The 22,006-nt window shown below is 43.6% G+C and overlaps 1 protein-coding gene across 12 annotated transcripts in view; it reads left to right on the top strand.

Annotated features, from left to right (window-relative positions):
• Positions 1-22,006, top strand: part of SRCIN1 (SRC kinase signaling inhibitor 1) — a 258,626-nt gene that overhangs the window by 158,707 nt on the left and 77,913 nt on the right. The window contains exon 1 of one of the 12 annotated variants that reach the window (XM_075177036.1): positions 20,163-20,729. The exons of the other annotated variants lie outside the window; for them this stretch is intronic. The gene's annotated coding sequence lies outside the window, so the exon portion shown is untranslated. Of the gene's footprint in view, positions 1-20,162; positions 20,730-22,006 lie in introns of those variants that run through there. 12 annotated transcript variants of the gene reach the window in all.

The raw sequence follows: 22,006 nt of genomic DNA, 5'->3' as shown, positions 1-22,006 counted from the left end.
AGAAGCAGGAGCCTTAGGCTTCATAAATAAAGTTAAATTGAGCATAATATCAGCTATGTTTAGGAACGTTCATTCCACAGACCATGTCCTCAATGGACAGGTAAGTAACATCTGTTAACAAGTTTTACATAATAAATGAAAATAATTTGATTGAGTCATAGGCAAACAAATGGAATAACCTACAGTCATGGCCAAAAGTTTTGAGAATGACACAAATATAATTTTTCACAAAGTTTGCTGCTTCAGTTTTTATGATGAATATTTTCATATACTCCAGAATGTCATGTAGACTGCTCAGATGAATTGCAATTAATTTCAAAGTCCCTCTTTGCAATGGCAATGAACTTTATCCCAAAAACAGCATTTCCACTACATTTCAGCCCTGCCACAAAAGGACCAGCTGACATCAGGTCAGTGATTCTCTCGTTAACACAGGTGAGAGTGTTGACGAGGACAAGGCTGCGAGACTACTCTGTCATGCTGATTGAGTTAGAATAACAGATTGGAAGCTTTAAAAGGAGGGTGGTGCTTGAAATCATTGTACTTTCTCTGTTAACCATGATTATCGGCAAGGAAAAACATGCAGTCATAATTGCATTGCACATAAAGGGCTTCACAGGCAAGGATATTGCTGCTAGTAAGATTGCATCTATATGACCAGACACTAGAGGGGGAGAGGTCAGCCCACGAAGGACAGCTAGAACCATAGTGTAGAATATAAAGAATGCAGTGTGTATATAAAGAGTACACAGTCTTGACCTGCCCCTTAGATTGGGCAGAACAGTCAACAAAAATCGGGATTGTCCCACTAGACCAGGCTAACCTGTGGCACTCCAGGTGTTGTGAAAATAAAAGCCCCAGCATGCTTTGCCAATATATAGCAGCTTATTGCTGGAAGGGTATTCTGGGACTTGTAGTTTCATGACACCTGCAGTGCCACAGGTTAGCCAAGCCTGCGCTAGACTCAGAACATTTGACAGACTGTCCTACCTGTTCTTGTCACTTTTACCACCTGTGGCTGCTGGTTCCTTTAGTTGCGGCTTGTCTGGATCCTGGAATGTTGGGGGTCCTATTTGGAAAAAATAATGGGTACATTTAGAAAATTCCAACCAGCCCCGGCGTTAAATCAATAGGACCCACAATTAATACTTAGAGCTTCCTCCAGCTCCAACATTAAAGTAATAGTATTCCCATTTAATAAACCTATTGCCCTCCCTCCAGACAGCTCCTGCAATAAATTAATCGCATTTTCATATAATAAATATACCTATTTCCCGCAACCATCACTGCCATTAAATAATTCATATTCACATTTAATAAATAGACCTCATGCTCCTCAAACTGAGCCCCACATTCAATTAATAGCCCCCAAACCACCCCCATTTAAATTAGTCCCCACTATAAAATTAAATTGCCCTACAAACAAAATAGCATCCATTAGTTAGCCACCACCTACAACACACACACATTACATTGCCACAAGCCCGCTGTGCTATCACACACACATTACTGTGCCCCTTCATCACCATGCTGTGGCTCCTTATGATCATACTGCACCCTACATGCTGCTTTTGCCCCCCTTCATCACCCTGTGCCATGCTGCTTTTGTTCCCCATCACCCTGTGCCATACTGCTTTTGCTCCCCTTCACACTCTGCCATGCTGCTTTGGCCCCCCTTCACACTTTGTCTTGCTGCTTTGGCCCCCCTTCACACTCTGCCATGCTGTCTTTGCCCCTTTTTACACTCTGCCATGCTGCTCTGGCCCCCCTTCACACTGTGCCATGCTGCTCTGGTCCCCCTTCACACTCTGCCATGCTGTCTGTGCTAACCCCTTCACACTCTGCCATTCTGTCTGTGCTCCCCTTTCACACTCTGCCATGCTGCTTTGGCCCCCTTTCACACTCTGCCATGCTGTCTTTGCCCCTTTTCATACTCTGCCATGCTGTCTTTGCCCCCTTTCACACTCTGCCATGCTGTCTTTGCCCCGTTTCACACTCTGCCATGCTGTCTTTGCCCCTTTTCATACTCTGAAATGCTGTCTTTGCCCCTTTTCATACTCTGCCATGCTGTCTTTGCCCCGTTTCACACTCTGCCATGCTGTCTGTGCTCCCCTTTCACACTCTGCCATGCTGCTCTGGTCCCCCCTTCACACTCTGCCATGCTGCTCTGGTATCCCTTCAGACTTTGCCTTGCAGCTCTGGCTCCCCTTCACACTCTGCCATGCTGTCTGTGCTCCCCCTTCACACTCTGCCATGCTGTCTGTGCTCCTCCTTCACACTCTGCCATGCTGTTTTTGCCCCCCTTCACACACTCTGCCATGCTGTCTTTGCCCCTTTTCACTCTCTGCCATGCTGTCTGTGCTCCCCCTTTGATCTCTGCCATGCTTTCTGTGCTCCCCCTTCACACTCTGCCATGCTGCTTTGGCCCCCCTTCACACTCTGCCATGCTGTCTTTGCCCCTTTTCATACTCTGCCATGCTGTCTTTGCCCCTTTTCACACTCTGCCATGCTGTCTGTGCTCCTCCTTCACACTCTGCCATGCTGCTTTGGCCCTCTTTCACACTCTGCCATGCTGTCTTTGCCCCTTTTCACACTCTGCCATGCAGTCTGTGCTCCTCCTTCACACTCTGCCATGCTGTCTTTGCCCCTTTTCACTCTCTGCCATGCTGTCTTTGCCCCTATTCACTCTCTGCCATGCTGTATTTGCCCCTTTTCACTCTCTGCTATGCTGTATTTGCCCCATTTCACTCTCTGCCATGCTGTCTGTGCTCCCCCTTCACTCTCTTCCATGCTCCCCCTTCACTCTCTGCACCATGCTCCCCCTTCACTCTGCACCATGCTCCCCCTTCACTCTGCTCCCCTCTTGCTTCCGATCCTTCTGTTACCTTTTCTATCGGCGTCTTTCTTCTCTTCTTTTCTTCTGTCTTCTTCCCAACTCCTCTCTGCGGCGCTCCTCACTGAACGTTGGGTGTGATGACGTCACGCCTGACATTGAGTGCGAACGGAGCAGAGAGGAGTCGGGGAGCGCCAGGGTCACTTGAGTATTCTTTTTTTTTTATAAGTTTCCCGCTCCCCCCACCAACAAAAAGGGGAGCGATCAGGGTCGGGGCCTACCGGGGGTAGCCCGGTTTCCCCGCGGGCCAGTCCGAACCTGACTTATAGCATCCTTTATCATGTATTATTTTCTATATTCCTGATACAATTTTACACAGAATGTTTTTGACGCTGGGTCTCAGCCCATTTGAACTGGAAGTCCAGTTTTTTATACAAGTGATACAAGGAACATCTGCTGCCTCCATGACCCCAAATCAGAGCCTACAATTATCTTATATTTCAGGCTGTCTCTAACCTTCATGATAGCTGTTTCAGTGTTTAGCAGTTTTTGTCTTTTTAAGGAGGGGGGGGGGGGGCAGATGTGGGTATTTGAAATAGAGAAGAGGAAATGATACAGAATATGACTAAAAATACAGGGACAACTGGAAGCTGAGATGGACCAGAGCAGGCTATGTTAATATGATGTACTGATAGGCAATCAGGGTTATTTTCCCTGCTTTTCAGCAATAGCTATTATAAATTATACTTATTTTCTGCAATTTCAAATCAAACACAAAATAATTTAAAAAAAATAACATATAATAAAAATATATCACTACCTTGTGAATAGGATAATTGGTGCTAGTGCTTGTGGAATGATAGAAATTACAACAGATTCTCTAAATGTTGTCTAGATGAGGGATTGGAGACACCTGTCCCTTTCTGCGCTTGCCGCTTCTCCTCCAGTACTGTTGTGCCCGTTACATTCTAACTCCCTTTACCACCTCACTAATCTGTATTCTCCTCCTGCCTTGAATTTTGTTGATAATTATCTGTTAATTTGGCGCCTTCGCAAATCTAACAGGCGCGAGCCAAATGTTCCCTCTGCTGAATCACTGGACTGTGCCAGGTTTTCTCATGCTCTGTGGGCTGAGATTTGGGAGAAGAAATCTTGTCATGTAAATCACCGTAAAATTGAGTTCCAACACTATGCATTGTAATGAGAATTTACACTACTAATTGCATGATCCCAAAAACGATCACTGAAAATCCAGGTCACCCCTCTCTCTAACATCTCCATGTTTTTCATATCCTCAGCTCATTTGCATCCTGGCATTTTACATCTGGTATAATGTCCCATATACTGCCTCTGTTACCTCATATTGCTGATATTGGCCCACAGATTGCTGCTCGGATAGCACTGAAATGCTGCTTTAATGTTTTGCTTCAATGTGCATATCCTTCATTCTTCAGCATTCACACACCTCCAGTAGATAAGCACTTGTTTTTATACTACTATTACCACTTTGCACATACACCTTCCCATTGAAATGTTCACTTGGTGGTAGTGGTAATGATGACAAATTAGCAAAGAATTTTTGTGGGATACATATTGGCATGGTTTGTAATAGATACAATACTTTAGAAAGAATGTTAATTGTAATAAAGTTAGTTCTGCCCATCCATGAGAAAACCTAACCAGAGATTGCTATTCTTTGAGCTCCGATGGTTTTAGATAGCATCATGGGTAATTCAGCCTTGAAAAGCTGAGAGACATCTTTAATTATATGATCACAAGGTACCTAATATGTTAGGCAAAACGGTAAATAGTTGCAGGGATGTATCAGACTTGGAATGATGAACTTTAAAGTTAGAAATTAGTCTGAATCTAAGGAATCAGGTTAGGGATAGTGAACACTGGATTATTGATTGTAGCTATTAAGTTGTCTGCAAAAAGTTCCAGTTTGGGCTCCCCATTCCGCATCCGAACACCAGTCATATCTGGGTTGGCTCTAACTGACCTGGTTAGTGCTTCCATACAGTGGACAAAGATTAAAGGAGACAGAGCATTAATTTTAAATTTGGCAGTGTTACCCAGTCCTATGTGCTCCAGCAGCCCTATGAGGTGGAAAGTAGATTAATTATTTTTGTGATGTTATCATGGGCCCCTCACTCAGGCACAAAGCCGATGGGATTTTTGTGAATCAAGTCTTGCATAAGAGCCTTAAGGTTGTTAGCAACTAATATTCCAAAATTTCAAATCCATATTTAGAATGTAGATTGACATGTAGCTGCCACCTTTGCCTTCTATTAATAGTTATGTGGGTTTCCAAAATGCTTGGAAAATAAGACATTTATTAGAGATTTCTTTGAAATAGATTAGCTTCTCACCAAATATTTTATAGTATGTAATATTGAACCCTTCTGGCCCAGGCTTTTACCTGAGGGAGAAGAAGAGATAGTGTGACAAATTTAGTTTGATAGCACTTTAACCAGCCTGTCCCTCATTTCTCACAAAATGTGGATTATAGCATGTACTTTTATAGCCCTTGCTTTTGTTCCTCAGCTCAACAGAGTACAACTGCAGTGTCTAATTACATGTGGATAAGCGGACAATGTAGCTCATTTTAAATAGGCATTTTTATTGTATATTGTTGATTTTGCAGTGAAGCTGTTATTAATTGTTCTTAAAATGTAGCCAAGTGAGTTATGGGTATCAGGTTCCAGGACACAGGTGAGCTACATTCATTCTCCCCCCTCCTTTCTCTACAGGAAGCATGGAACAGCTGGGGACCTGTTACGAACCGCGGCTCCCTGACGGGCCGCCGCGGCTCGCTTCCGGTCCTCTCAGACGCCCCGGCCGTCTCCATGACAACCGGGGTGTCACTTCCGCCTCTGACGTCCCGGTTGCCTAGGCAACAACCGGGACGCTGTAATCCAGAGGCCGCAGCGCCCGGCCAGCGGACTGACACCCGGGCACAGATCAGCAAGGAAAGGTAGGGCTGTTATATATATCTATAGACTCTTGTGGGAGTCTATATATATTTACACTATTGGTACTGTCTTGTTTTTTGTCAGCATTGTGTCAGTGCAGAGTCTATGCAGTTGGAGGGGTTTCAGTTACCATGATTCCTATTGGCCCTTCTTGCTATTTAAGGCAGTGTGGACTGAGCCTCATTGCCAGTTATAGCGTCCTGTTTAGCTAGGCTCCAGTTCCTGTTTCCCTGCTCCTGTGCTGTATTCTATTTTTGGATTTACCGTGTATGACCCCTGGCTTGTTTTTGGACTTTGTTGTATTGCCTGTGACCCCTGACTTCGGCTCGTTTTCTGATATCCCTGCCTGCTGCCGGCCCTTGACCTTTTGCCTGGATCTCACATCGCTGTGTTCTACTACGCTGCCTCAGGGTTCTCCCCAGTCAGTGCACACTACACGACCCTCCGTTCGTCTGCAGCCAAGTCTGTCCCCACCACTAGGGGCTCCAGCGAACACCAGACATCGGAGCAGATTCCGGGTTCTGTCGTGCTGACTGAAGGAGTTCCTAACATTATAACTGGCCCAAAATAAAGACAATCCTATTTTCCACCGATAGAACCCAGTCCGGCTCAAGTCCTAGCAGGGCAGATCCAAGTTGTGTCGCAGATGGTTCAGGACCTCTCACACAGGCTTTCTGCTCAGGAAGAAGCCGCCAAGGCCTCACAAGCAACTCCGGCACCTGAGCCAAAGTTAAATCTTCCGGACCGGTTCTCTGGAGACAGAGCCTTATTCCGAAATTTTAAGGAGGGCTGCAAGCTGTATTTCCGTCTCAGGCCCCGCTCCTCGGGCTCGGAGCAACAGAGGGTCGGTATTATCATCTCCTTACTCCAAGGCGATCCCCAATCCTGGGCGTTCAGTCTGACTCCTGTTAATCCAGCTCTGCAGTCCGTAGACGCCTTCTTCAACGCACTTGGTCTCTTATATGATGACCCAGATAGGGTGGCCTCGGCCGAGTCCCACCTAAGAGCGCTGAAACAGGGACGGCGGACAGCGGAAGAATATTGTGCCGAGTTCCGACGTTGGTCGGTCGACAGTCAGTGGAATGACCCCTCACTACGGAGTCAGTTCCGGCTTGGGCTCTCGGAGCAGATAAAGAACTCCTTAGTCCAATATCCTTCATCATCTTCCTTGGAGGCCTTAATGCAATTAGTTATTAAAATTGACCGTAGGATCAAGGAAAGAAGGTCCGAGAAGGAGGCCACCTCACCATCCTGGTCCTCTCCAGCCGTCTACCCAGTTCCTCAGGATTTACCAGAGCACATGCAGTTAGGGGCTTATCGCCTGTCCCCTGAGGAGAAATCCAGGTGGCGGTCACTGGGGCTATGTCTCTATTGTGGCAATAAAGGCCATCTCCCGCGTAGCTGCCCTAACAAGGCGGGAAAAGACCAGGCCTAGGAGTGAAGGAGGAGGTACGCCTAGGTCTCAAGATGGTCTCTTCCAAGAATTCTGTCTTAATCCCTGCTCTGATCATGTATGGTAATCGATCCGTTTCTATCCCTGCGTTTCTTGACAGTGGGGCAGCCGGAAATTTTTTGGATATAAACTTTGCCAAGACTCTTGGTACTCCGTCCGTAAACTTGGACTCGGAAATCACGGTCTGCAGACTGGACGGTAGACCGTTGACTGACGGAAGGGTCTCATATCAAACGCCTCCTCTGCAGCTTACGGTGGGAGCTCTCCATTCTGTAGTCCTCTCGTTCTTTCTGATTCCCTGTTCCTCCGTACCATTGATCCTCGGGCATCCCTGGCTTCAACTTCACAACCCTCACATAGATTTGAGCACGGGGGAGATCATACGATGGAGTAAGGCTTGTTCCTCAACCTGTCTTGCTCTTCCTCTCCGGATTGTTCAGCCTTGTCCTGAATCTCTTCCATTGCCTTATCGTGAATTCCACGACGTGTTCTCGAAAAAAGAAGCAGACTCTCTACCCCTACACCGTAGCTATGATTGCTCCATTGATTTGGTTCCGGATGCCAAGCTTCCTAAGAGAAGATTATATGCCTTGTCCATTCCTGAGACTAAGTCTATGGATGACTATGTGGAGGAAAACCTACGTAAGGGATTCATTCAACCATCCAAATCACCCGTAGGAGCGGGTTTCTTCTTTGTGGCAAAAAAAGATGGAAGCCTCCGGCCGTGCATAGACTATAGGGGTCTAAATAGGGTTACTGTGAAGAATACCTATCCGTTGCCACTCATCTCCGTGCTTTTTGATCAGCTCAAATTAGCCACGATATTCTCCAAGATCGATCTGCGGAGGGGCATATAATCTGGTTCGAATCAAAAAGGGCGATGAGTGGAAGACGGCCTTCAACACTCACTCAGGCCATTATAAATATATCGGGTCATGCCCTTCGGCCTATGTAACGCCCCCGCAGTGTTTCAAGATTTTATTAACGATGTCCTGCGAGAATTCCTGGGGAAATTCGTTGTAGTTTATCTTGACGACATTTTGATTTATTCCCAGTCCCTGGAGCAACACCGTACTCATGTCAGACAGGTACTTCTGAAACTCCGCCAGCACTGCCTCTTCGCTAAACTCGAGAAATGCGAGTTTGAAGTCACTCAGGTCACGTTCCTCGGATATGTCATCTCTCCTCGTGGCTTCTCCATGGATCCCAGTAAAGTACAGGCAGTTCTCGATTGGATCCGCCCAAGCAATCTTAAAACCATTCAGAGATTTTTAGGATTCGCTAATTATTATAGGCGATTCATCCAGTCATTCTCTGTATTAGTGGCTCTGATTACAGCCCTTACACGTAAAGGGGCCGATACCGTTAATTGGTCCTCTACGGCTTTGACGTCTTTTCAAGAGTTAAAAGAGGCCTTCATCTCTGCACCTGTCCTCCGACACCCCAATCCGGAATTACCGTTTATTGTCGAAGTGGATGCCTCTGACGTCGGGGCGGGTGCCATCCTTTCCCAGAAAGATCTCACTGATCACTGTTTGCATCCCTGTGCCTTTTTTTCCAGAAAATTTTCCTCCGCTGAGACCCACTATGACGTTGGGAATAGAGAGTTGCTGGCAATCAAGTGGGCATTTGAAGAGTGGCGCCACTGGCTAGAGGGAGCTAATCATGTGGTTACAGTATATACTGACCACAAAAATCTACAGTACATTCAATCTGCCAAAATTGTGAACTCCAGACAAGCCCGGTGGGTCCTTTTCTTCTCCCGTTTCAACTTTACTATTACGTTCCGGCCCGGATCCAAGAACACTAAGGCAGACGCCTTGTCTCGCAGTTTTATGGCCTCTCATCCTTCCCTCGCAGAAACCACTTTTATTATTCCGGCATCCAAAATTGTCCTTGGCCTAACTCAGGATCTTGGCATGATCCTCCGTGGTCTCCAGCATTTGGCACCTTCAGCTACTCCCAGGGGTAAATTATTCGTACCTGATTATCTGAGGAGGACGGTCCTCACCGAATGCCATGATAATAAAACCTCAGGTCACCCTGGAGTGTCCAAGACATTGGAACTTCTGTCTCGTTCCGTCTGGTGGCCTTCCTTATCAGCAGATACCAAAGAATTTGTGTTATCCTGTGAAAGCTGTGCCAGGAATAAGTCCTCTCGCAAACTTCCTGCAGGACCTCTTATGCCGCTGTCCGTTCCGGCGAGACCTTGGACCCACATATCGATGGATTTCATTGTGGAACTACCGCGCTCATCCAACTTCAACACCATCTGGGTGATTGTAGACAGATTCAGTAAGATGGCACATTTCGTCCCTCTGGTAGGACTGCCATGTGCTAAAACATTGGCATGCCTATTCGTTCAGCACGTTTTCAAGCTCCATGGACTCCCTGTTAACATTGTCTCTGATCGCGGTTCCCAGTTTGTAGCCATCTTCTGGAGAGCGTTCTGTGCCCAATTAGGAATCAAACTCTGTCTGTCGTCAGGGTATCACCCACAATCCAACGGACAAACGGAGAGGGTTAATCAATCCCTTGAGCAATTTCTCCGGTTATATGTAACTAAATGTCATAGTGATTGGGCTGCTCTGCTTCCATGGGCAGAGTTCGCCTACAACAATTCGTGCCATTCTTCTACTCTGGTATCGCCATTTTTCTGTAACCTCGGATTCCATCCTCGGTCCAACTCGCTGGAAGTCTCGAGTCAAGCTAAATCTAGCTCTTCGATTTCTCATCTGTGCCGCATATGGAGAAAGGTTCACATTGCCCTCAAACGAGCTTCATTTAAGTCTAAGCATTATGCTGATCAGCATCGTGGACCATGTCCTTTCAAGGCCGGGGACAAGGTGTGGCTGTCGACCCGCAACATTAAACTTAAGGAACCTTGTAGGAAGTTAGGTCCTAGGTTTATTGGACCCTTCTCCATTATTAAACAGATTAATCCGGTGGCTTTCAAATTGAAACTCCCTCCTTCACTCAAGATTCCTAACACCTTCCATTTTTCCTTGCTGAAAGCAGTCACATGGTCACATAAATTCAGGCCACGGCAATTGCACAGACCTCGTCCTGTCTCAGTCAGAGGACACCAAGAGTTTATTGTTGAAAAGATCTTAGACTCTAAAAAGATGCAAAGTCAAATCCACTTTTTGGTCCACTGGAAGGGCTACGGCCCGGAGGAACGGTCTTGGGTGCCGCAAAAGCATCTTCATGCTAACCAACTCATTAAGGACTTCTTCAAAAAATATCCTGGGAAACCTGGAAGTCGGGGTGCATTGACCCCTCCTAAAGGGGGGGGGGGGTACTGTTACAAACCGCAGCTCCCCGACGGCTCCCCGACGGTTCCGGTCCTCTCAGACGCCCCGGCCGTCTCCATGACGACCGGGGTGTCACTTCCGCCTCTGACGTCCCGGTTGCCTAGGCAACAACCGGGACGCTGTAATCCGGAGGCCGCAACGCCCGGCCAGCGGACTGACACCCGGGCACAGATCAGCAAGGAAAGGTAGGGCTGTTATATATATCTATAGACTCTTGTGGGAGTCTTTATATATTTACACTATTGGTACTGTCTTGTTTTTTGTCAGCATTGTGTCAGTCCAGAGTCTATGCAGTGGGAGGGGTTTCAGTTACCATGATTCCTATTGGCCCTTCTTGCTATTTAAGGCAGTGAGGACTGAGCCTCATTGCCAGTTATAGCTTCCTGTTTAGCTAGGCTCCAGTTCCTGTTTCCCTGCTCCTGCGCTGTATTCTATTTTTGGATTTCCCGCGTATGACCCCTGGCTTGTTTTTGGACTTTGTTGTATTGCCTGTGACCCCTGACTTCGGCTCGTTTTCTGATATCCCTGCCTGCTGCCGGCCCTTGACCTTTTGCCTGGATCTCACATCGCTGTGTTCTACTACGCTGCCTCAGGATTCTCCCCAGTCAGTGCACACTACACGACCCTCCGTTCGTCTGCAGCCAAGTCTGTCCCCACCACTAGGGGCTCCAGCGAACACCAGACATCGGAGCAGATTCCGGGTTCTGTCGTGCTGACTGAAGGAGTTCCTAACAGGACCCTGTGATATCACAAAGTAGTGTAAGGGGTTAATTTCAGGAGGGGTTAACTGTTATCTGATATTTGGAAGTGGGGAAGGCCAATTATTAACTATTGTCCTCCACAGGACTGCCTGAGACATTCTGTTTGGGAAACCGCAGGGGAGACACTGTGGAATGACAGCTCATCTCCAATACCCCTCCAATCCCCTAGTCCAGCACTCACCAATGTTTAAGAAGGAGAGAGCCAGGGGTTTGTCCAGGGAGGGGAAAACACTATGGAAATTCGACCCTAGATATAAGGAGCCACTCCAGGGGAAGGGTGATATTCATTCTGAGAATTGATGTCTGGAAGCTGCAGGGTGGCTAGTGGCTCTACCAGTGGAATACATCGGCAGATTCATGGGTCGTCAAGTGAGGACAGCCAGGTTACTGTAACTCCTTAAGCTAGTGGTGTAAGGGACAGATAATGTGATGAACCTGCCTGGCTTTTATTTACTGTGTGCATATAATATTCTAGTGATTGTTTTTATTACAATAAATCATCATCATCATTTATTTATATAGCGCCAGCAAATTCCGTAGCGCTTTACAATTGTATTGTTTTACTTTCTAACTGCACTTGAACCCAGTGGCTGCTCTGATTGTGTTTTAAACACAATCAAATCAGCGGGGCAGCACACTGTCACTGCCGAGCGGACCTGCACATACTGTGCAGCCGCCGGCAGCCTTAGAAATTAGAAAGGGGGCGGGGCCTAAATCGCCCCCCCTAAAATCGCCCGGGGTATAGCAAAAGTCTGGATCCGCCCCTGCTTGAACCTTAGAAGGTACTGTGGTAGGCTTCCCGGCATAGTAAGACACCCCTGGGTGGCTAGCGTAGAGTGGGTAGAATTGGGCCAGAAAACTCGGTATCTTCACAGATAGCCTCATCCAATTGTAGCACAGCGAAAGTGTAATCCAGAAACTCTTTTATTTCTTCCTAAAGCCTAGGGAAATTATTATTTCTAAATAGGATGCAATGTGTTTATGGTTTGTTGTAGTAAGAATGAAACCCTTCAGCTATTGCTTTATTAGTGTGGAGCTCCTTACCATTGTCATATTTAATGGTATGGATAAAGGTAAGGGTACAAAGGGCTGTGGCCAGAAGGCCGGCCGGCTTATTTTCCCAGTGGAAATAAAGATTGCGGCACTTATGGAAGCCCAGCTTTACTTGTCATTTAACAAAAGTTTTTTCCAGGACAGTCAAAGTGTCTGCTAGTTCTCTCATTGTCCCCTTGGATAGGGAGGATTTGTGATTAGCTTCAAGATCTTTGTGTACATTGTGAAGTTGGCATTTAATCTCTTAAGAACATTGTCTGGGGGTGAGAGGGTGGACCAGAGTAACGGTTAATGAAATAGGTGCATGACCATATTGCCTGGCTAACCTTGGCCTCTTTCATAAATAGCAGGTCTCTGACAAATGAAAAGGTAATCAATCCTGGAATACACAGAGTTAAGATGTGAAAATAAGGTAAAGCCTCTGTCACCTGGGTCCAAGTGTCTCTACGGGAGTCGGTCAGCTGATAATTGTCAAAAATGCATCCAACCCTGCTGTGGTCACGAAGGGAGTGTCTGGGAGCAGTCCAGTAAGAGGTCTAATATCCAGTTAAGGTCTCCTCCCGGAATTATGATACCTTGTAGAAGAGGTTCAATTTGTTCTATCACCCTACTAAGAATTCTCAGTGGACCCAGGTTCGGGGGGCATACAAATTGACAAAGGTAAATGGTAGATAGATTAAAATGTTTTCCTTGAATAGGAGACCTGTTCCCTCCCCAAAAAGGTGATAGTTTATGTCAGACAGGGGTAATCTTTTAAACATTAGAATCGCAACACCTTTAGTTTTCCCATTTATGTTATTACTAAAGAAGGACTGAGTGTACTGGCGATCAATTTTAAAGTCTTAAGATCTTTTCTCTGGGAATTTTAATCCTCTTGCGATAATAGAAGATATTTTATGCCATCATACATGGGGTTCACACATTGAGAGACTATATATGCTGTGAAGCCATTCAGCCTATTTGTGTTGAAGGTCCCCAGTGATGGGATGTCTAAGGTCTGAAGAACAGAAATATGTTGTGCAGGGAAGTGGGCAGGGTAGAGTGGGTGAAGTAAGGTTTGGGCAAGATGGAAAAAGCAAACAGGAAAAGCAGGACTGCGGACGATTGATTGACTACAGCCCTGGTGAATCACATAAATGTTTGAGTTCTGCAGGTTCAAAAAACAGGGCTTCATTTCCATTGTGAAATGTCCGAAGGCTGAATGGAAAACCCCATTATATTATATTGTTTTTGCTGAGCTTATCTGTCAGAGGTTTTAAAAGTCTTAGCTGTTGTGGAGTATACCAAGAGAGGTCTTCTAACACTTGAATTCTGCTGCCATCAAATTGAATCTCATCTAAGTGACGTACCTTTTTAAGGATCTCTTCCTTCTGTGCATCATAGTGTAATCTGCTGATAATGTCTTGAGGTTTATCAGCCTAAGATTCTCTTGAACTAAGTGTCCTTTGTACCCTGTGCAATACAATATGTGAGTAGGGGGTCTTGTTTTAGGACTTCATTGAAATTTTTTGTCAATGCATCAATTATACCTTAAGTGGAATGTTACCCGGGATGTCCCTTATATGATGATTCTTGTAACACACTCTGTTGTCAAGGTCAACGAGATATCTGTAGTGTCCTCATTTCCAGAGCTTGTTGATGACCTGTCTCTTGGAGTTCATTGCCGAAATCACCAGAGACCTCTTTGTTTGTTTGACTGGAGGCTTCAAACTTTTGCTTTCAGACACTTGGAGTTTCTGTTCCAGTGTCTGAAAATACTGCTTTGTAGGAAGTTATGTGAAATGTTTTACAGTATCTTGTTCTGGTTTAAGTTTTAGTATTGGATCGTTTTCCAAGGCTATAAAATTAAAATTATTTTTGGAAACAGTGTGCACTATTATGTTTTTGATTTTCTGCTTCTTCCCTATATGCATTGGGTACCTACAACGGAGTTGATCCATAAAGGGAAAGTTGCATCAATAATCACATCACAAATACTCCATTGATGAAAAGCCTGATTTATTCACCTATTAGGCGAGCATATACACCTATTTTTTTATATAATTGTTTTTTAATTGGTACACACTATATTTGTTTTCTTTTCCCTTTAATTTTTGCAGAGAAAATTTGCTCCATTTAATTTTCACATGGAGGGCTTCTAGGACCATCCACTACCATTCTTTTAAAGATTAAACTATTCTCTAATACATGCTGGAGCAAGTCCTTTTCCTTCTCTCTCTGAGTTCAATCAGACTCAGTCCGTACAGTAGTTGACATTATTCTTAGTCTACAGAACAGGTGGTGCAAACCAATGATGGCTTTGATGACCATAGTGCACAGTGTCAAGATACTGAACTGTTACTTGTTTCCGGACAATCAGACCCTAGTGGTGGACACCATTTCTATAACATGAAAATTCATGGCCTGGAGGTTCAGTGGGAGAGGATGCAATCAACGGAATTCAATGCAATCTTGTAAAGGCACTACAAGGTCTGACAAAGCTTTTCTATATGATGTACTAAAAAGGATTACAGCCTCAATTAGCCAACTCCTGAAATGGGTTGGACAAAAATCTCAGTATGAACACACTGCCCAGGGGACAGTGCTTGCAGTTCTACAAGAGAAGACATGGAAGCTGCATCGATTAATAGTGATATTTATGCAGTGAGTTAAACATCTAAAGCCTCAAATAAAACAAAGCATAGACCTTGGGATTATGGCCTAATTCTGCATGCCTTATGAGAAGTGACATTTGACTCCTTGGATAAGATTAGGCAAAAAGAACCCACACTAAAGACAGTCTTTATAACAGCTATTACGTCAGCCAGGACAGCTTCAGAAATCCATGCATGGAGAGCATCAGAAGCTAATCTGAGGATGCAGGAGGATAAGACCGTCCTGTGTCCAGACACTAAATTACTCCTTAAAGTTTTCTCACAATTTTACCTTTAACTGGATATAGTTCTATATAGCTGTATTATTATATATAACCCACTGGGGCAAGAACAAGAGACCTGGCATAAAGTTGATGTCCTTAGGGCCCTGAAGATGTAACTCGAGAAGACGTAATCAGGAAATCATATTCTTTATTTCTGGCTCATTCCGCAAAAGCAATCACGACTTTCTGGGCAGCCGCAGCTGAAGCTCCACTTGAGGAGCAATGTAAGGTGGTAGTATAGTTATCCATCAGTCATATATCAAGCATCACACACTTTAACATACATGTCGTCAGTGCTATTCAGCTCTATGGTAATCTCAGCAATCTGCTTTAATGAATACAATTAATTTATTTAAAATTTGTTTTACTTTATCCCTATCTTGTGTTCACTGCTTTGGTAGATCCCTATAGTGTCCTATTCCCATATGGATGTCCAGAAAAGAGGAAAATATATACCAGGCCTACTGTTATTTTATTTGCCTTGATAGCAGACATAGCAGTGAGCATAATTCCCACCCTAATTTATTTTTCAGCTAGGCTCAGTATATTGTGGACTGATAAGTGAAAATAGGAACAGCTTTTGTTGATATTGCATTGTTGCATGGCAAGGGGATTATATATATTTTATAGCATATGTTTGACACAGCTATACAATTCAGCTCCTGTTACCCTATATACAAGTATAGCCTAAATGTGCCTTATTTTCATATAAATGTCACGATAAATATATAGCTTTGCATTATGTTTAATAAAGTATACATCATTTTACTATACACTACAATGAGAGTGTACTGATTGTGACTTCATTTGACAAAATACTTAGCTGTACACTCCCGTTAATGTAAAACTAAACATTTCTTAGAGATGGGAGTACTCTCCAGGGATCATTTACAAAGCTGCAAAACATGCAGATGTACACTGCAACGTTTTGCACAGATATCCTTTATGTGCATAAAAGATTTGCTACAGTGTTAATGCTAATTAACAGAGAAGAGCTACTGTGCAGATCCTCTGCGGAACCATTTGCGGGATCCAAGATGAGAATGTGAATGCTGGGAAAAGTAAAACAAAAAGAATGGTCACAACCGATTCCTGCCTACAATTACTTTTGGACCATCCGTGTTAATTTCAGCCTGTAAGTTTCTCCAGAAATACTGCTTGATGAGACCTCATTCATGTCCTAATTAACTTATGGGAGTAAAAGGACCTTAGAACACATTTCTGTGACTAGCTTGCATTCATCATGAAATGCCTAATTTTCCAAGCTTTGCAGTCCATCACTTGCTACCCTCTTGAAACCCTAAGCCATTCACCTGTACAAATGGGTGCAATTTTGTAAAAAGAGGCACATGGATTCATAAAACGTTTGTGCTGTGGGCTCCCATTTATGCAGCTTTGTAAATAACCCTCTATATGTTTTGAACCATGTAAATTTCAGACAATGTAGACCCATGTGTAACCATTTTTTTGTTTTTTTGAACCATACACTGCAGTATGTATAATAGCTGTTTTTCTACCAAACAGCATTTTTACTAAAAGGATGTCTTTTATAGTTTTGTAAAGCACTGTTTTATGTTTTATCTTTTAGTATTTTTTTTTATTTCATACAACTACTAATCATCTGCTTTATCATGGCATTTGTTTTATATTCCAGTCTGAAGTGCTCTGTTCTTATAAATACTCTGCTGTTATAATGCTACCTAATACAATGTTCTCAAAGGACTACCAAATTAAAGAAAGGCAGCTCCAGATGTGCCCTCAATGACAAGACATGCCATTTAAAGTACATTCTGGTACCTAGTAGCTTTCTAATGAAACAGAAGCACCACCATCAGTTGTCAGCGGGTTTGTGGACCCTTCAGTACACCTGAATTCTAGTATTCACCATATCACCTTATGTCTTTGTGCTCCTGTCTTTTGATTGTGTTACCCCTTGTTTTACAAATAAGTAGTACTAATAGAGACTGTATGGCATACCACTATATACCTGCTCACTATGAACACTATATGTGTGTGTGCATACATATAAATTATATATATCCATAAAAAATATATATATATAGCCTATTGCCTGTGTTCTGCACCTGCGTGTGTATATGTGTGTGTGTGTATATATATATATATATATATATATATATATATATTCTATACCTCTGGACTGTCTTTCTAACGTGTGTTGAGAGAGAGAAGAAAAATTCAGACAGCACTTGTGAAAAGCACTAAAAAATGTAAAGGATATTTATTCCATGGCGATAGAGACTTTTTCAAGCCTGAAAAAGAGACCATTGCGGTCTCAAAATATCTCAAAACGAGTGCTCTTTCCTAAAATATATATATATGTATGTATGTATATATATATATATATATATATATATATATATATATATATACATATATATATATATATATATATATAAATATTTATTATAAGCTTGGGGACAAAGTACCATTGGCTCAGGCTGTGGATGACCTCCTCACTACCAACTATTTTTTTTCCCCATTCCATAGGTGTTCTTGTGGTTTATTCTTGTTTTTACAAGAAAACTTTATGGAAAAAAAAATAGTGTACTTATAGGGGGGTATTCAATTGTTAGCGTTAACGGGAAAAAATGAGCGCTCAAAAAATATTACCGTTTATACTGTAATATTGCGCGAGAAAAGCGTTAATACGGTAGTTTACTCGTGGAATTTCAGCTCGCCGCTCAGGGAGCAGCGAGCTGAAATTGAGCGAGTAATTACCGTATTAATGCTAAGATTTTTTGAGCGCTCGTTTTTCCCCGTTAACGCTAACAATTGAATACCCCCCATAGAGTGAGGGCTCTCCTGAGCTAGGCTCTGTCTGTGCTGGCAGACTGGCTTGGTTGAGGCATGTCTCCTCCCTTGCTTCAAGGCTCCCAGAGGTTGGAGCTGGAGCTAACTTGGTTGTGTGAGCCTTATGTGGCAGCAGGCAAGCACACATGATGTTCCACCAATAACAGGAGCAGTAACCCTGAGGTAACCCCCTCCACTTGGTGCACTCATCTAATGCAGTGCACAGGGTAAATGAGGAGCAGGAAGGGGAGGGACTACAAATGCGGGAGGAACATGGTCATGTGGCTGGGCCCTACAAGAGGTGTCTTATGTCTAAACATAGATGGCAGGGAACGGGGCTCCACGCACCGCTGGTAAGAAGCGGAGTAACAAGCCACTGGGGCCCACCGGGGATTACCGTTTCCCTGGTGGGCCAGTCCGACCCTGCTTGCATGCAGCTGCTCGGCCATGGAAACCCATTACATTAAGCTCCCACCACACTGTGCTTACATGAATGCCAGTGGAAGTTCGGAACTCTTAAGCTATGGAATCAGCAGAACGTTGGCGACTTTTACCAGGGCCATCTTAACAACATTATGGGCCCCCGGGCAAAGCAATGCACCGGGGCCCGTACAGATTTTATATATATATATATATATATATATATATATATATATAGATGTATAGAGATACAGATATAGATATATAGAGATAGAGATAGATAGCTGTACTTGCTCAGTGACCCTTGTAGGTTTTTTTTGCAGGTTTTTTTCTTTTGCAGGATTATTTATTCTAATTAAGAGCCGTGCCTATGGGGCCCCCTTGCCCGTGGGGCCCCCGGGCACCTGCCCATCGTGCCCAATGGACTTTTACGCACCATGCGCCATAGCAGTTGTTGACCCCACTCTATGATTTTACGTGGTCTTCTAGTTCATGGCTGACTTGCTGCTGTTCCTAAACGCTTCCACTTTCTAATAATATTACTTAAAGTTAACTGTGGAATAACCAGCAGGAATGAAATTTCACGAACCGTCTTATTGCAAAGGTGGCATCCTATCACAGTACCACACTTGATGTCACTGAGCTCTTCAGAACGACCCATTTTGTATCAGAAATGTTTGCAAATGGAGATTGTATAGTTAGAATCTTGATTTTATACACCTCTGGCAACTGGTCTGATTGAAACAACTTCATTAAATAATTAAAAATAATTAACAGGTGAGGCCAAATACTTTTGTCTTTATAGTGTGTGTGTGTGTGTATATATATATATATATATATATATATATATATGTGTGTATATATATATATATATATATATTAGATATAGCTATACAGGGTGATTCAAAAGTCGCAGTACACCCTTTTATTTCAAAAACTCAACAGGAATTGGGCCGATTGGCCGATTTCAAGATGGCGCCCATGTTTGGTACATACCGTAAAAGATAGACCACGTCACCCATACCTTACTGGAGTATTCAGGTTTCCCAATTTCCTGTAGTTTTTGAAATAAAAGGGTGTACTGCGACTTTTGAATCACCCTGTATATAGATATATAGATATATATATATATATATTCTACTGAATATCTGCGCAAGAGTAGAGACATCTTGTGATATATACTTGGGTGATATTTAATGTAGTATGTTATAATTAATTGATATGCAACCAGATATTGAATTTTATTTCAATTAAAACAAATATTGCTTGTGAACTTATAAATAACCCGTTTAATGCTTAATGTCACCTACTGAAAGTGGGGGTTGGGAGATGCTGCAGCATCAATGTCCGTGAATGTCACGTGCTCACATGGTATTTGGTAGCAGCGGTGTTTTCAGGTGTATTTAGCGCATGGTTGTACTGTTTGGAAATCAAGGCTTTTATCGATCTACAAACAACAGTTATTTTTTTTCCCCCTGAACGTTAAACAAATGGTATTTACATTATCATTGGGGTTTCAGCTGCTGCACCTTGTGTACTAGCCAGATAAAGCCAAGCATGCACTGAGGAGCCCCTTCTGTGTGAGTGAGGTGGGGGCTAATCTTTATCTGCACGGTGCAGGTGTAAGGACATACGGATGCCCCCCTCCCCCGGTGGATGTGGCTTGTTCTAGATCAGAATGCCTGAAGCACCTCCCCTCTTCCCCGCACTGATGGATCAGGCTGCAGGAGCCCCTGGATCTGCATTCCTCGCCTGCTCCCTCCCCTCTGCCAGTGACAGAAGATGCTCACAGAGGTGGCGGTGTGGTAGTATGGGCTGATCAGCCAGCATCGATCTCCTCCCTGCGCCTTCTCTCGGTGCATTCAAGACTTGCTGCAAAGTGCAGAGACACAGGTGGAGTCCGGTCTCCACAGCAACCACATCCTTATAAGGCGACAGCACACGACTCACATTGCAAAGGTCAGAACTGTGCCAGGCGGAATGGTGGAGACGGACAGAACCCTAGGAGAGCGATCCATGCATGAGACAGGCAGGGGCTGGCAAGACGTGCCCCTTCCCAGTATCCTCCTTAGGCAGCATCATGTAACCTACAGGAACAGTGCTCTACAAATCACAACACCGAGGTGCCTCTTCTGATGGATTAGCAGTCAATGCAGGATTCATCTGTGACAGGCACAGATTCCAGAGAGTAGGTAAGGATAAGGGGACATTAATGACAAGCAGGCTTTGGTGATTGTGTAGCACTGGTGGAGTCAGATTGTCATTCACACTGTACTCTTTGCCTCCCCCTTCCCAGTCTCTCTGCATGCAACCTGTTTCATTTGATCTGGCTACCAGGTTGCAGTAAATGGAGAAATCTTACAGACAGGTGTGAATAGGAACAGAGCCAGCATTGTCTGCTGAGAGTACCTACCTGAGAGCTCTGTTTACAGTCTCTGTGCCAAGTAGCTGCCCCAGGCTTTAATCTTTCCTCACTGCCTTACACTGAGAGAAGTACATTGTCTGCATTACTGCATCAATCACTGACCTGTTAATATATCCAGTAATAGAACTGCGTTTTCACAGCCCTTTTGTTGCATAATGATTTTTTTTACATTTCTTTTTTGTTAATTTACCTGTTGCAAAATTATATATGTTAATTATCTTATAATATCAAGACAAAACATTATATCACCATAATATAGAATTCAATGTAATGCGAGGGGTCCCAAAAGGGAGCTAAAATTGATTTAAAAGCTACTACATTACATTACACTGTATTGTGATTGACATTTTTTACTCTATCACTTCCATTTAACACTATCCACTGCCATCTGTGTACCTGCTCTGTAGTGCCATATAATGTTTTCAGACCTTCACCATATCTGGCTGGTTATCATCAGGATGCACTCGTCTAGACTATAGTGCTTCTGCCTGGCTGTCATGGTCCATGCCTGTTGTAACATTAATATTATTATTATTATTTTTAATTGCATATGGCCACCCTGTAGATGTGCTGTACTTCTATCTGATGCTGGCCAGCAGCTTTAAATGCATTGTAAACATACGAAGAATCTGTATGGACTCAATAGGGTATATATTGGGTCATTGTTTACTTTTATTTACTCAGTATTTGCTATCCCTTCATGATTGGATGTATTTCTGCATTGGCTTTGTAGGGAATTCATTTTTAGTTCTAAACCTAACGAAGTGTTAACTAAGTAATATTGGGCTTTTGTCTAGAAAAGATGGGTCTTTCTTTTGGTACCATATTCATTTTAATATTTTTTATATTTTTGGGGTATTATGAAAAAATCAGCATACTCACCAGAAAATTATGCTTTTACGGAATTCTTCCCATAGTAACTTTTACACAGTTGGCACAGACCTAAATATTTACCCCACATAATTTTCAGGGGTATGGGTGATTTCAGAGATATAACATTTTTGCAAGTAGTTATAGGGTCAAGAGCAATGGTATTATTTTTTT

The sequence above is a fragment of the Mixophyes fleayi genome, chromosome 6 (genome assembly GCF_038048845.1).
Source record: "Mixophyes fleayi isolate aMixFle1 chromosome 6, aMixFle1.hap1, whole genome shotgun sequence".
Classification (NCBI taxonomy): domain Eukaryota; kingdom Metazoa; phylum Chordata; class Amphibia; order Anura; family Limnodynastidae; genus Mixophyes; species Mixophyes fleayi.
Note: the sequence above shows the minus strand (reverse complement) of the source record. Positions and strands in the feature narration are given on the sequence as shown.